The sequence below is a fragment of the Hydra viridissima genome, unplaced genomic scaffold, assembly GCF_058129835.1.
Source record: "Hydra viridissima isolate aposymbiotic clone 2 unplaced genomic scaffold, HvirCarnegie_v1 scaffold_2, whole genome shotgun sequence".
NCBI lineage: Eukaryota > Metazoa > Cnidaria > Hydrozoa > Anthoathecata > Hydridae > Hydra > Hydra viridissima.
Window position 1 is genome coordinate 9622502 of NW_028324301.1, and position 14928 is coordinate 9637429.

The 14928-nt window shown below is 28.9% G+C and overlaps 1 pseudogene; it reads left to right on the top strand.

Annotated features, from left to right (window-relative positions):
• Positions 1–1776: 1776 nt before the first annotated feature.
• Positions 1777–2955, top strand: LOC149891826 (zinc finger BED domain-containing protein 4-like; annotated as a pseudogene).
• Positions 2956–14928: the final 11973 nt, after the last annotated feature.

Here is a 14928-nt window from a genome sequence, read left to right on the forward strand (position 1 = left end):
CAAAGTCTCATGCAGAGATGGTGTTTAACCCCCCCCCCCCCCTTTTTTTTTTTTTTAATTTGGCATCTATCTAGAAGAGAGAAGTTAAATGAATTTAATTTAATTTAATTATCTGTAAGAGAGAGTTTTTCTCTTTTCACTTTTACAATCAGTGCTTGTTTACTAATTGTGTTGAAAAGTTCTACATATATATATATTCAACTTCAACAAACTTCAAATTCAAATTGATCAAGTAAGAAATTTATTTATTTGTTTAATTTTTTATTTATAATCACATTATGTTTTAGGGTATATTTAAGTGCGTCACCTTAAAACAGTAATTTCTAAAACATCTTTTTCAACTAAGCACTGAATTTCTTTCCAAATGATCGCTATGTTTTTTATCAATAAATTAAAATATTATTTGCGAGTACGAAAATCTTTCTTTTTGGCATTTTGGAAACTTTGTATTTTCATTTTTTTATGTGACCCTAGCAAAAAATTACTAATTAAGAATCATCAAATAAATATAGAAGAGAAACATTTCGATAACAATTTTTCATTAACTAATAAATATGTTTTTTTAAAACAGCAACTAAAGAACCGAAATGATTGATTTAGAAAATATACCATATATTTCAGAGATCCAAAAGTATTTTGGTTACTTATAATATTCTTGATTATTTGCAATAGCTATTTGTTAACATGTAGCAGTTTTATGAATTTTTAAAAATATAGCGCTGAAATATTTTTATACAGAATATAAAATTTTTAAACTGTGTCAACAGTTTAACGAAACTACAAATAGGGAATTTACAACCTAGTCCGCCCCCCCCCCCCACTCCTCCCCCCTCCCGTCAAACAGATAATCTTTTTTACTTGCAAATATTATTTAATTGCTTTCTAGTTATTAATTTCTTTTATTACTTTCAGTTTCATCATCATCAATCATCATGCCAAAAAAATCAATGATTTGGGACTTTTTTACAAAAACTGATGATTCTCATGCTAAGTGTAATGAGTGTGGCGCGATCCTTGTTACATCAGGTATAGGGAATCATCTTAAGAGACATCCTCAAAGTTTAATTGAATTTGAGCAAAGAACTGATTCTCAAGCAGTGTTAATATCCAATGGAGCAAAGAGATACAATGATAGTGAAAGTGATAATGATTAAGACTTCATTCATTGTCGTAAACGTGCTCGTTTAGTAATGACTCCTGGATCATCAATATTACCTCATCGATCAACAAATACTCAGAAAACTCCAAAAACACCAAGAACAGCTCGTGTTGTAAGTCAATGGCCCAAAGACCATCCTGAAAATGTGCAAATAGTTACAGAAATAACTAAGTGGATCATAAGGGAACAGTTGTCATTTAAGATAGTTGATAGTGAAGGATTTCGTACAATATTGTCACTGACAACAAAGGGAAAATATAACCCTATCTCATCAACTTCCTTGTCCCGTTTAAGAATTCCAAAATTATATCAATTTGTTCAGGACCACATCTCAAAAATTGTGAATGATGAAAGGCCCTATCTTGATGGTGCTGCTTTTACAACAGACATCTGGACTACTCAGTATAATAATCTTTCATTCCAATCTTTAACTCTTCATTTTATCAATAACCGGTTTGAGCTTAAACGTCTTCTTGTCAAACTTGATTATTTCGGAGAAAAACACACGGGTGAAATAATCTTGGAAAAACTTGACTCATTGATCAAAGAAATTGAAATTGGAACAAAAAACCCACACATGGGCAACAACAGATGGAGGTACTAATGTTTTGAAAGCTATGCGCCTCAGCAAAGCTAGCCAATTACCATCGATAAATGACAACTTGTGGTGTGCTGATCATCAGATTCATTTGATTGTCACTGATGCTTTAAAAGCTGTTCCTTCCTGGAAAGAACTTTCTTCTAAACTATCTAAATTGGTTGGCCACTTCAATCATTCTCCCAAAAATTCCAGTATCTTGAGGAAAATAGCTCTTGATTTTAAGCAGTCACGAACTAAACTGGTATAAAATGTTTCAACAAGATGGAATTCAGATCTGAAGATGTTGCAGTCAATTATTGATCTTGAAGGTTGCATTGCTAAAATGGCTGAAACATCTACAGTCATTGAAGGTTTCTTGCCAAGCCTGGATGAAATTCTTATCATGAAGGGTGTTTTGAACTGTCTTGAACCTCTTGAAAAAATGTCTAGAGCACTTAGTTCTGACAAAGAACCAACTATGAACTTGGTGTTTATGCAACTAGTCAATGTTAGGAGAAAGTTAGTATTCTTTGGTAACCACAGTACTCTTACTTGTGTCAGTGAGATTTCAGAGAAGCTTGTTGAAGGATTAGATGCCCGATTTCCAAATTCTGGTATTGAAACACCAGAATATGTAATGTGTCATTTTCTTGATCCTCGTTATAAGGGCTCTGTTATCAATTTTGCAGATCCTGAGAGGTATGAATTGATTAAGGTAACTGCTGTCCAAGCCATAATTGATATGAAAAAGCGAGATGGTTCAGAAAGTCCTACTAGTAATAAAATCTCTTCACCAACACTACTGGAGTCTGAAGAAGATGAACAGAAAGATGTTTGGGAACAGGCAAATAAAAAACTTTATGGGAAACAGCAAAAAAGACAAAACTCTAAAGATGACTCTTTTAAGGAGGCACAAAATGAAGTAACGTTATATGTTGAAGAAGGCTGTGTACACAAAGATTCAAATATCCTTCAATATTGGAATAACCAGCAAAATAAATTTCCATATCTAACCAGACTAGCCAGGGAGATGTTGTGCATCCCAGCATCATCTTCTACATCAGAAAGAGTGTTTTCAACAGCTGGAAATACATTGACAGAACGAAGAACTTGCCTTAGCATTGACAACATTGAAATACTTGTTTTCATGAAAGAGAACATGAAAGAAATGAAAAATATTACATGGCCTGGATTTGAAGAGTATGAGAATGAATAAGATAAGATATCCAATAAAATAAAACATGTTATAAAAACAAAAAAAAAAAAAAAAAAAAAACCTCCATCACAAAGGATAGCCTTGACGAATAGCTTTACAAAAGCTTGGCGATGGGGCTTATGCCTAGCAGTTAGAGCACTATCCATAAGATTATGCTCTAATTACTATGTAACCAATATCCTTTACACTTTTACATGTTATGAACTTTTAAGTGTAATTAATAACCTTTTACATTTATATAAAGAGCATAAAAATTTTAAACCTAAAATTCTTAGGAACTAAGAAGATATTTTGAGAAAAGGGCATTAATCCGTGACAATATAAACAAATTTAAGGGTTAAGGTTAACTGTTAAAATTAATCTTAAACTTTTAAGGTTAAGGTTAACCTTTAAAATTAACCTTAAAATTAAAGGTTAAGGTTAACTGTAAAAATTAACCTTAAAATTTAAAAGGTTAACCTTAACCTTTAAAATTAACCGTAAATTTTAAAGGTTAACCTTAACCTTTAAAATTAATCTTAAAATTTTAAAGGTTAACCTTAACCTTTAAAATTAACCTTAAAATTTTAAAGGTTAACCTTAACCTTTAAAATTAACCTTAACTTTTTAAAGGTTAACCTTAACCCTTAAAATTAACCTTAAATTTTTAAAGGTTAACCTTAACCCTTTAAACTAACCTTATAATTTTTAAAGGTTAACCTTAACCTTTAACATGATTAACCTAAAAATTAACCGTTTAACAGTTAACTGTCATGCTCTAAAAATTACTTACTAAAAAAACATTTTGTGCAATTTATAAAGTAAATTTTTTAGATTAGAACATTCTATCGCCATCAAAATACAACGACAACATTTATTTGGAGAGTCAATAATTTCATCAGTTCAATGCAGTGTTTATTTGAATGAAATGTTTTAGATAAGTTCTAAGCAATCCATTATGGCTTGCCAGCATCTATCTAAAATAATCATGAATTCATTACTTTAAAAGAGATTGTTTTTTCAGCAATTTATTGAGAAAAACATTCTAGTTTATATGCATAAGTAAACTAAGGTAACCTTTTTAGTTTATAGTTGTCTCTAGATTACATGCAGACATCATAGATATCTACCTGTAATTTTATGTGTTCTTGTTTTTATATATAGGAGAAAAACTTGTGTATTAGTGATATTTTTTTATATTATAAAGTATATAAAGTATTTATTTTTTGTTTTGAAATAAACATAAATTCACTTTTTTTTTTAAATAATAGTAACAATATGATTTTCCAAAGAAAAAACAAGATGAGCCATGTGGTTCGTTATCTTGTTTTTTCTTTCAACCAAATTTGATTATCAATGACACAATTTCAGAAAATACTAAATTTAGTACAGTTATTAGTAATAATAATAGCAATAATACATTTTTAACATATTTTGTTAAAGTTTCTTAAAAATGTAAATAAAAAGTAATAATTATAATTATAAATAGTTAACTTTAATAAATATTTTATTGGTATAAATTGCAACAAAACTAATAATTGAATATTTTGATGTAGATTGCTAAAATTATGGCATTATTTTAGCAATTATGTGAAAGGTGCATTATCAAAGGTTCTTGGGAAGGAAGAGAAATGCTACCTCTCATAGCTACTGGTATTAAATATGTTTCCAGATTTCTGCGTTGTTTATATGCAAAAGACCAACTAATAATTCAAAAGAATTTTGAACTACTTCTGTAAAGGCCCTATGGCTAGGTTATTACAAGCACATATTTTACAGATTTCTGAGAAACTAATCGAATTTAGAAATAACATTGTTCGCTGATGATAAATTTCAAAGTTGAAGTTTTAAAGAAACCCACCTTTATAAATATATAATTGGTATCTGTCTTCTAACGCTGCTTTCCAAAAAAACAATGATTTTCTTGATCTATTATTGCTTCATTAATTTTCTCTTTTTAGTGGCTGTCCGAAAGACATATCTGAAGGAATCGGAGAAGACAGTCCATAAATTTATTTATGGTGTGTTAAAAAACGCACCAGCATCACAAAAATCTTAATAAAATTTTATAATCATGTACTATTTTTTTGTGGATGCTGTGAAGTATATTTCTATAGTAAATCATGTCTCTTTTTTCAATTATTGCATTTGGATAGTTTATATATTCACACCTTTCTATTTTCTATCACAACCTTCCAGTCTCCTTCTAACACAATATAAATATATATATTTATGTTGTATTGGCAGGAGACTGAAAGGTTATATATATATATATATATATATATATATATATATATATATATATATATATATATATATATATATATATATATATATATATTTAAGCCGTCATTAATACGTGTTAAATAAGGCAACTTTAAGACGTTTTAGAAAAGACGACTTACTGTGTTTCATTTGAGACCAGTTTAAGACAACTTTAATACGTCTGAAATAAGGCAACTTTAAGACGTTTTAGTTAAAACGACTTACTGTGTTTCATTTGAGACCTGGGGCCAATGCTATAAACATAAAAAACGAAGTTTTTTCCGTAAAACACGAAGTTTTTACCGTAAAAAGCGAAGAAAAAAAAAGTCCATTGCTATAAACATTCAAAAAACTCCGTTTTTAAGATAAAAACTTCGCTATTAAATCCAATGCTATAAACGAACAAGGGAATCGCCTTTTCAGATAAAAAATGCGTTTTTTCGAAAAAAAACTTCAGATAGATTTTTGATCTCAATTTTAGATATTTTCTTCGTGATTTTTGGCGGCCATTGTTAGAACAACGTTAGCGCTTCAAAATCATTGAACATTCTTTGTTTGTGTTTTTATGCAGATATTTTATAGATAAAGCTTAAAAGGATTTTGGTAACTTCATAATAAACTAATTACTTAAAATCTGCATTTAATCGATTATTCAGTTCCTTGTTGTGCTTCGTTAACAATGCATGCATGAATTTAAAATTCCATACTTATTTATGAAGGTTTTCGATAGTAATTCTGGTTAAACAAATTTTTCATAGTGTTTACATATATATATATATATATATATATATATATGTAAATATATATATACTTCCAATAGTTTTATTAACTTAATACACTAACATTGAAAATAGCTTCTCCTACACTGTATAATACGATAAATTGTGTTGGTAAAGATTCCATGACATTCTCTGAGAACATGAAAAAAAACATTTGTGCCAATAAAATGAAGAAATGCTTAGTATAATGTTGCAAATTGCTTAGTATAATGTTGCAAATCATCTTTAAGCCAAGTTTCTAAAAAATCTAATACAGCTCTTGGGACTCGATACTGCTCTCGAAAAACGTTGTCAGAAACATCTTCGTTAAAAAAGCGACCATTAAACTAAAATGATATTGAAAAACAAAACAAAAATATAATTTCTGCGCCTATTTAGTTTGATTTCTGATTTTGTTCGATAAAAAATCATTAAATATATATATATATATATATATATATATATATATATATATATATATATATATATATATATATATATATATATATATAGTAATTTTAAGTAATGTTTTAAACACCAACCTCTCGAGGCAATCGGTGGCGAAGCTAATTTTCTGCAACTTCGAAATCTAAGTCTTCGCCCGAAAAAATTAAATTTATGTTCCTACTTTAATTTTACACAGCTTTTTGAAACACCAAATACTAGAATGTAAAAATATTCATAAAAGTAGAATAGACAGCACAGCATACTTAATGACTAATAAAATTCATTAATTAGGCCTAATAAATAAAAATTACAATAAAAATTACTATTATATAACTACTATGTATTACGGATAAAAAAGTTCGTGAATTTTAGTGACGTATACGTTTTATGCTTTATAGCAATGGCCGAAAAAAATACAAACAGCGATAAATTCTTCGAGATTACGAACTTTTTTTCGTACGTGAAAAATTGCGTTTTTACGAAAGATTTTTTTTCTCGAAAAAAACTTCGAATTGTTTATAGCATTGGCCCCAGTTTAGGACAACTGTAAGATGTCTTAAATAAGGCAACTTCAAGACGTTTTAAATAAGACGACTTACTGTGTTTCATCTTAGACCAATTTCAAGACGTCTTCAATTTGTCTTTAAGACAACTTGTTGTTGGGTGGGTGGGTAGTTAGTTTAGTACACAGAAAATCTACTATTTCCTATTTATATAAACACTTAAAAAAAATAGATACAAAGAAACTTGTATGTTAATACAAATTAAGCATCGGCATTCGGTTTTTCGATTTTAAACGAATAATAACGAATAAAAAAACTTATATATCAATCTTTTCTGAAATCAAAAGTTTATTAATAGAACTCTATACGTTTTACAGCCAGTTTATTGTGTGATATGTTTACTTTCTTAGTTATAAAAATAAATATAGAAGTAAAAAAATGCTTTACTTGCAGAATGAAGTCAAGAAAGGTTTTGATGACACCTTAAAGTTAAAGGTCATTGGTGAAAAAGTGACGAGGATAGTATATGTAAAAAAAACTATGCAATTACTAAAAGATGTCAGCATGAATATATAAGATGGAGATGTTGTTGCTGTCATCAGAAGATTTTACAAGAAGCTTTAAGTGATGTTGGCGACATAGTAACCGGGTTGTGATAGGCTATTTTTACTATATAAGATATCACTTGATAAACATTAGTGTGGAATGTAAGACAAACCTTTATCATCTATCCATGAGATAGATGAATCTAGATAACCAACCCATTTTACCAAAGACTTTAGTTTTTCTCAATATCTTTTCAATCCTAAATAGCTATAGCTTCACCATTTCACTCTAAACTCTTATTTGTCACTGGAGTAGTATTTTGCATAACAGATACAGTAAAAACTTCTTCAGCCCATCTAGTTGTGTAAACCGAATATATTGGTTTTGGTTTCGGCTCTTTTATTTTAAATTTTTCTTGGTATAACTTTTTTCCACGCTATATTTTCATTCTTCTTTAAACTTAAAATTTCAAATATTATGTTTTTTGTGGGAGCTCAATAGGTGTAAATTTGTAACAGCAACAAGTGTACGACTGAACATAATACATAGACTGAATAAAATAAAAATTGGAATAAGCGGGCCGAACGTTTTTTCACAAACTGCGAACTGGAGTGTGACGCGATATTGGAATAAAGGCAAATTGGCAAAAGTGCGAACTGGGTCAATGTTATAAAACTTACTATTTCGTGGCACTACGAGTTTTGTGAAAATGTAAAAATTATCATGCTGCAAAATTATCTTTGTGTTTAAAAAAAAATACGAAAAAAGAAACTTTTATCATTTAATTAAAAAATTCTTAATAAGGTACAGTTTTTTAGTAATGACAAAATTGTTTTCTTTTGTCAGCAATTTGATTTTATTTCGTGAAATACGAGAAAGGTTGCGTAAATATTTATGGAGTTGTTTTATAATATCAGCTCTTGGTGTCCACGTTAATTTCTGTAAGCTAGCTTTAATAGGTGTCATTTTAATTGAAGAGTGATTAGCGTTATCATTTCTTTGACTTTATCATCCAAAACGTTTATATATATAGGTGAGTTGAACTGGCGCAAAAGTATTTCCATTTTCCACACTTTTTCTTTCATTTTACGCCGTATTTGGAGAAAATATCAATGACTATCAACAAATATTTTATACCTTTATTAAATTTAGAGAATGCTTGCTAATCAACAAGATCAGCATCCGAATTTCCACTATACATAAACAATAAATTTTCTTTTTGCATATTTTCTTTTCACTTATTTATGTAATTCATCAGCGTATTGAGAGAAAACATTAAATGATTTACATTTTTTTAACTAATTTTTTTGTTTTTTTCTTCGAAGAATAAGATATATGCGATAGTTCTCGCCCGCTCGGCAATCCAATTCCAAACTTCATCTTTGTTCTAATAATTTTTTCAATAATAGACTTATCCAACTTTTTTCTGAACGAATAATTATTAATACTATCTATTTTATACTATCTATAGCATTTCTTTATCACATACTCTTTGGTGCCTAATAGACGTCCCCCCCCCCCCCCGCTAATTAAATTTTCAAAAATTTTCCACCCAGGACATTCTTATTCCAACCCCCCCCCCCCCCCGGCTATTGAATTTTAGAAAAAATTCCATCCAAGACAAGACAATTTTTTATAAAAATTTTCTTTTTCACTACTTACTTACGTTACGTAATATCATTCATTCAAAAAACTTTGTTTTTAAAAAAAGAACGTTCTATTTTCTTCTTAACGAATAAAAGAGGCTCATGATAATACCGATGTTGAGCAAGAGGACGAGGGTGACATATTTGATATTTTACAAAATATGTAAAGAGAGAAACTTTTTTGAACTGGACTTCTGTTGATATTTCTTCTTTGGACTTAAGTACTTCTTTATTATATATTTACTTGTTTTCAGACACTAATATATATGTTAATAATTTACAAAAACATTACTTAGTTATTGCTTTAAGTATTTAAAAAAACTCGAAATTTTCCAACCCCCCCCCAGCTTATTCCAGCCCCCCTGCTTATTAAGTTTTAGTGATATTTCCAACCCCCCCCCCCCCTCCCGCTTATTCCAACCCCTTCTTCTATTAGGCACCAAAGAGTACATTATTGCGAGTTGATGTGTTTTTATTCAATTCATATATTATGATGATATGCACCATTATCAACTTTATTTATAGGTTTACTTCATTCTTTTTGGTGTAAGATTATCATTTAATCTTTCATCATTTTGTAACAGATCCAGTAAAATTATGACCAGGTAAATGCATCACAAACGGTAGCTTGTTAATATGAGTTTAATATTGATCCACCTTCAGCCTTTTAGTCATTGGTAGGAGCTTTAACGCCAGAGGAGCCATTAAGCGTAACTCTAACAAATCGAATTTTTGTAGTGCCACATAACTTATATCTTTCTCTTTTTTCATTTTTGGAAAGTGTAAACTCTTCACCATCAGATTCAGTAACTTTTTTTACATTTTATGAAATACATTTTTAAATACAATATACATTTCTTTTATGTCTCAAAGAGTCTGTAATGCTAATGTATGCTAATGTATGCTAATGTATGCAAGTTTATGTATACTATCATCCAAAAATATTTTTTTATCAACATCAAAGCTCTAATCCAATTTATTTACTTCTTCAATATATTATATTTCATACATACGACTACAAATAATATTCATGGGTAAAGCTTTAGTTATTTTATTAAGCGAACAGTTTTTACAGTCATTAAATGTTTTTTACTATTGCTCTATTTACCGATTCCCATTTCTTATCCACATTTCCATTATGTATTTTGACGGATTTTTGACTTCATAAAAAAAATTTTTTTTTAATTATCTTACTCTTTTCTTCAGATTTGAACATTTACCTTTTTATTACATCCAGTTTTAGTTGGATGATTTGGTTCAAACTCACTAGTATCAAAATCTTGCCTCAACATCTGGAGAAATATCTTTGTAAAAACCAGCAGTCTCTTTTTCATAAGTTTGACTGTCAGTGTCTGTATACAGTAATTCTACTTTTTCTCAGTATTTGTTCATATAGCCACAATCGAATTCAAATGTATTTTTGTTACAATACTAGTGTATTGAACAATCTTTTATAAATGAATACCTATAAGATCTTCGTCAAAAATCTTACAAGATCAATAATTTATTTTAGTAGTCAACTTTTTAAATTCATATTTATCATTAACTAATCTAAAATCTTTGTTATTTCTTTGTCCTCCATAGCCTTTCCAAAAACAGCACTATTCATTAGCTTGAATAATTCCTTTTCAAAGTTATTTTAAGCCTTTACTCTCTTGTCAGCATTTAAATCAATACCCTTTTTTAGCTGTGTTCTTTCCTCAAACTTTACACCTCTATGAATATGTTTAATCTTAAAACTCAGTTCTAAATATTTTTTTAGAGTCTAATGATGAATAATGTTGTTACTTTTATCATTTAAAGTAGGTATTAACTTATCAATATTATTCTTCATTCTTTCAGGGGTGTAGCTTTCTTGCAGAAAACACAACTTTGTGAATGAAAAATTTTCTTTACTCATAAAAACTCTCCCTCTACATAAATTTCACGTTCAAACTACTTTACAAAATTTAACTTTACAAATCACGTTCAAATTTAACTTTACAAAATCACGTTCAAATTTAACTTTACAAAATACCTTAAATACGCTCATTTAAAAAAACCGCTCAAACGATATTAACAAGATTTCAAGAAAATTACGTCATATTAGGTAATTTCTTCCGCGCAATTCAATTACAAGGGGCTAAAGGATAGTCATTTTGTAAATCAAAAAGATCTTTTGAATATTCCAAATCTATTTCTAAAACACGGCTATACTTTTTCTATAATCTAAGTTCAAGTTGTTTCATGGATTTAAAACCATATGTAGGTAAAGTACTACGCATTGAATTTGAATTAAGTCCATTTGCTTCTCAATAAGTTAGATGTAAACACCATATAAACACGAAGACTCATAAAAAAACGATTAAAAGGAAAGAAAAAAAATTAAAAAAAAAAAAACAACCGGGAAGAGACGTAAATAGGAAGATTCATCAACCGGCCATATTAATAAATGATGAATAGGTATCGCAACCGAAAACAACCAAAAACTATAAAAAGCTCAAAAAATAGGGTTTCACAGACAGACAGAGTGACAGGAGAGTAGAAGAGGGAAACGGATAGAAGGAAGAAGACGATGTTTTAAAGAGAAGTAAAAGAGAGTTTTAGAAAGTTGTCTAGAAGAACTTTAAAGAGAGATAAATTTTGTGATTGAAAAATATTTGAAAAAAACAAGAGGTTTTAAAAGTGAAAAAGGAGTAAAGAATTAAATAGAAATCAGAAGAAATATTGATTAAAGAAGAATAACTAGAAGTTTCAAATAACCAAAAAGAGGAGTAATTGATAAAAACAGTAACGAACACTACAAGTAGAGTAAGAAAATATTATTTGTATTTACATAAGCGTAATGAATAAAAGAGTGCTAACCATTATACATTAATAGAACGCTTATTGAGCTATATTGTATAATAAAGTATATTGAGGACGGCATACACAAACTTAGCGCTTTACACATAACACTTGACCCATACATCCCTAAATCCTAAATCTTACTACAGCTTTAAACAGACTAACAGGCAACCAACAAATCATTAAAATCATTTAAATCATTTAATTATAATTATTAAAAACACCGCCCTCATAATATGATGAGTCTCTAAAGGTTTCACATATGAGTTTTTTTATACATTTTTTATGCATGGACAGAATCTTCATCACTAATATCTTCACCAGTTAATCTAAAGTAGAATGTTTCTTTTGGAGATAATTTAGTACAATTTAACTTTTCAATACTATTCATTTTTTTATGATTATACACCTTTTCGTAAAAGTAGATCTAGATGTTTAGATTCAAAGAATTTTGCAAGATCTAAAGTTTTTTTTATTACGATTTTTAACTAGATATGCTAAACTAGTTGACATAAATCTAAAACTATGAATAAATTATAATTCTATTTTCTTTTTAGATCTCTTAGCCTTGGATGTTTTGGGTCAAGGAGCTATTTCAGCGCTATCATTTAGCACAACATCTTTTGAAAAGCTTATATACTTCTCATCATTGTTAGGTATACACTTAATATCACCTTAAAGTAGATTTTTAATGAATAAGTGACTATTATATCCTATAATACTATGAAAGACAATTGGGATGAATTTAGGGTCCTTAAAGTTGAGATTCCAAGAATTGTGCGCTGCTCCTTTATATTTACCAGAATGGTTAATATAGAGGAGCAGCGCACAACACAACTAACGGCTTTACTTTTAAAGGTAAAAAACCATTTTACTCTTTAAAAGTAAAACAGTTTTTTACCTGTAAAAGTAAAGCAGTTAGCCGTACTCTTAAAGCACTTTTTTCTCTCTTTTTTTTTCAACTATAGTGATAATGAATTCTTTCTTTTTCATTAATCTGCTTAAATTTACCCTTGCAAATCCAACATCTTTTTGCACTTTCAGAGTCTTTTTTATCATCTTCAGTAAATTTACTATCTTTAAATTTCGGCTTCGGGTCCGAAATTTCTGTTACTTTTACCTTTTACTCATTCGTATATATATATATTTTTTTTTTACCTTTTTCTTATTCATTTTTTTTTTTTTTTTACCTTCTGCTTGTTCATTTTTTTTTATCTTTTACTTACTCAGTTTAGGAACGTTAACTTTTTGTTAAGACAGTGTGGGATCATAATGATTTCTTAATTATATTGGTGTTTTAACTTTTTGGGACATAATCAGTTTTTAATTAAAATCACGTAAAATAATTGATTCAGTTGTGTTATATAATGATCTTTTAATTACCTTATGTCCAATATGCCACTACATAAACAAATCTATTTTATCTTTTCAAATAATTATTTAATCAAACAAATTTGAATGATAAGTAAACGTCATAGGAATGGGGTTTTTGAATATCATTCAATATAACCGCCATCACTTTCCAGCATTAATTGAAGGCAATCAATAAAAAAAAGAAGCACTAACCCGATATTGTCAGGAATTGTTTGAAGGGCAGTGTCTAATATTCGAACCTTTACATTTTTAAGTATTAAAGGTGGTCTAGGCACATGCATTAACTGTTTTAGATTGCCTCAGTACCAGAAATCGCAAGGCGATAAATTTGGTAAACGAAGTGGCCAGAACTGTGAGATAAAACAACTAATAACACAATCAGAAATTGTTGCTTTATTTCTTTTTATAGGCAAGGGAGTGCCATTTTGTTGGTATATTGTTGATGCTAGATTTCAATGGGCTAGGAAAGGTAAAGGAACCACCTAGTACTGTCATATAGACAGATAGCTGTCACCATCAATAGTGTCAGTTTCGATAAAAAATGGTGGATTGATAATTTTTCACATCAATCACACTCACAACTCTAGTGAATTAAGCAACTTTTTGGCACAACAGTGAGGATTCGATTCCAAATAAAATCTTTCTTGGTGTTAACAGTTCCGTCAAGATGGAAATACACCTCACCTTTCCACAGTACTTTGTCTTGATTATCAAGCTAGTTTTCCAAAAAGTATGCAGCGAATTCCTACCTTTTCGCATTCCATTATTTTTATTTTCATTATTGTTGTTATCATTATTATTACCATATATATATATATATATATATACATATATAGGTTATATAAACATATATATATATATATATATACATATATAGGTTATATATATATATATATATATATATATATATATATATATATATATATATATATATATATATATATATATATATTGCATAGGCTTAGTTTTTCTAGCGAGTTATGGGACACACTGTATATGTAAAGTATTTATTTCATATTGTTTTGGTGTTTTTTTTTCGGCCAGTTTCGGTTTCGGTTTTACTGAATTTCGGAACTTTTGGTTTCGGCTGAAATTTCAGAACTTTTGGTTTCGGCTGAAATTTCGGTTTCGGTCGTTCACTAGCTGTAGTGAATTTTAACTTAAACAAACAAAAGCGGTAATATCATTTATGATATAAATGTATTTATATTATGGTTTTTTTATAAATTAAATAAATGTAAATAGGTTATTTTAACTACCATAATGGCTGACTATTAAAATTTCGTTTTAAATTTGAAAATGTAAATATTTGGCACTTAGTTCAGAAATTTTTTTTTATTAAAAAAATTGTATTTAGTAATTCACATAGTTGATTAAATTTAAAAAAAATCTGGAGTGGGGAGAGTTTCAACCTGGCGGTCAATTGGAGAACAATGGAAGTTCACAGCTCACTTTTTAAACTTGTACAACCTGAAAGGGCCAAAGGTTCTTTAAGTGGAGAAAATATTTATTCAAAGAGAGACTCAGCAGGATCAAATACAGTTTTTAGAGATGCCTCTTTAAAACAGAGAATTCAACAATGGACCTAGCGATGAAGCTGGATTCGCGCCTATTGAGTAACTTAACTAT